Source organism: Giraffa tippelskirchi, chromosome X, assembly GCF_054371585.1.
Source record: "Giraffa tippelskirchi isolate mGirTip1 chromosome X, T2T-mGirTip1v1.2.pri, whole genome shotgun sequence".
In the NCBI taxonomy this organism is placed as follows: domain Eukaryota; kingdom Metazoa; phylum Chordata; class Mammalia; order Artiodactyla; family Giraffidae; genus Giraffa; species Giraffa tippelskirchi.
The window spans coordinates 147988674-147991029 of NC_137289.1; the positions used below are offsets into that span (position 1 = coordinate 147988674).

At 49.0% G+C, this 2356-nt stretch overlaps 1 long non-coding RNA gene across 1 annotated transcript; it reads left to right on the top strand.

The window, feature by feature from the left end:
- Positions 1–801: 801 nt before the first annotated feature.
- LOC145536925 (uncharacterized) lies at positions 802–2076 on the top strand. The gene is made up of 2 exons (XR_014076084.1): positions 802–832; positions 930–2076. It is a non-coding gene; the product is annotated as an uncharacterized LOC145536925 (long non-coding RNA).
- The last annotated feature ends 280 nt before the right edge of the window (positions 2077–2356 follow it).

The window sequence follows — 2356 nt, forward strand, 5'->3', positions numbered from 1 at the left end:
GTATCTCTTTCAGCATTCTTTCAGACTCAGACCTTCTCTGGCTGGAATTGTTCTGCCTCCCTCTTCTGCGTTTAAGCACCCTCATCATTACACTGGGCGCACCCAGATAATCCGGCATTTCTAGAGCCTTGCAGGAGACCAGTCTTATTTCACACACACTTACGGATGGGGGAATGATTGCACATCTGACCCAAGGAGCCTCTCAGAAGTCGTGCTAAGTATAGATGTGAACATTAAGAGCCACCTGGATGAACAAAGAATCGCTGGCGGCAGAGCTGACGTTCCTCCCACTTGGCATCGAATCACCCGCTCTTTGCATTTCCCCTGTTGGCCCGAGGTTGTTCCCTCCTGTCCGGCAGTAAGAGCTCTCAGATCCCATCTTCCCCTTCAACTTCCTGTCTCCCACTGCAAAATCCCAAGGCAACTTCAGAGAGTGGACTCGACTGAGCGACAAGCGCTCTTCTGGAATTTGCTTCCCAAAGAGGAGACGGTGGAGACGGACAAGTTCTATATCACATCCAACCCCAAGAGGTGAAAGCTACAAGCGGGCAGGTTTCCAGGGCTGGCCTGAGGAAGCAGTGAGCCCCCTGCCTCCTGGGACTCCATGCCCACCCGAGTGCCCTGGCTCAGTCCAGTGGCCCCCGGGGGAGAGAGGTGGTGCGTAGAAGGCCGGAATCACCTCCGCTCCTCATTCGGCATTCTTTCCTTCCCACGTTGTCCGTCACTGGTTCTTAATCCTCCCTGCATTGGTTGCCCGTGGCTGCTATAATTATCATAAGCTGAAAGAGCTTTAAATAAACCGACACACACTGAAGCTCTCACTGGGCTAGAGGTCAGTACTCTGAAACAGGTTGTTGGCAGGGCCGGGTCCTTCTCCATGCTCTGGAGGAGCAGTGGGGGTAGATCTCTTGTTTTTCTGTCTGTTCCAGGTTCTAGAGGGCGCCTGCTTTCCTTGGCTCCGGGCCTCTCTCTCCATCTTCAAAGCCAGCAGCGAACCAGCTTCACCATCCTGACTTGGACCTCTGCTTCCAGGCTCACATCTGCTTTTTTGCTCCTGACTTCCCTGCCTTCCTCTTACAAGGATCCTTGGGACTCCGGGGGCCCGCTCAGACCACCCAAGACAAGGGCTCCATCTCCAGATTTGTAATTTATGACATCTAAAGCGGAGAGTTAAAAAGTTGGCTTACAGCTCAACATTCAGAAAACTAAGATCATGGCATCGGGTCCCATCACTTCATGGCAAATAGATGGGGAAACAGTGGAAACAGTGAGAGACTTTATTTTGGGGGACTCCAAAATCATTGCAGATGGTGATTGCAGCCATGAAATTAAAAGACACTTGCTCCTTGGAAGAAAAGCTATGACCAATCTAGACAGCATACTAAAAAGCAGAGACATTACTTTGCCAACAAAGGTCTCTCTAGTCAAACTTTGGTTTTTCCAGTAGTCATTTATGGATGTGAGAGTTGGGCTATAAAGAAAGCTGAGCAGTGAAGAATGGATGCTTTTGAACTGTGGTGTTGGAGAAGACTCTTGAGAGTCCCTTGGACTGCAAGGAGATCAGTCCTGAGTATTCATTAGAAGGACTGATGTTGAAACTGAAGCTCCAATCCTTTGTCCACCTGATGTGAAGAACTGACTCATTGGAAAAGACTCTGATGCTGGGAAGGATTGAAGGCGGGAGGAGAAGGGGACGACAGAGGATGAGATGGTTGGATGGCACCACCTACTCAATGGACATGAGTTTGAGCAAGCTCCGGGAGTTGGTGATGGACAGGGAGGCCTGGCGTGCTGCAGTCCATGGGGTTGCAAAGAGTCGGACACGACTGAGCGACGGAGCTGAGCTAAGCTGAGCAGAGTCCCTCCTGCTATGTGAGGTCACAGAATCACAGGCCCTGAGGACTAGTTTTTTAATTCTTAAAAAAAATTTTTTTTAAATATATTTTTTGGGTTGCCTGGGACTCTGTTGCTATGCTTTGGCTTTTTCTAGTTGCAGCAAGTGGGTGCTACTCTCTGGTTGCAGTGCATGGGCTTTATATATTTATTTTTTCTATTACACATATAAGTGGCATCAAACAGTCTTTGTCTGACTTATTTCACTTGGCGTAATATCATCCAAGTCCATCCATCTCGTTGCAAATGGCAAAGTTTCATTCTTTTTAATGGCTGAGTGGTATTCTACTGTGTGTGTATGCACATGCATGTATACCACCAGTGATCTATTTCTGAAAACCTATCAAACAGGAGGAACCTTCATTTTCACATTGCTGGGACCAAAGGAAGGGTGGGAGAGGCAGCCGTGTGGATCCTCCAGGGAAGGCAGGGGAGACAGATGGACCCTACCCTAAGGGGCTTA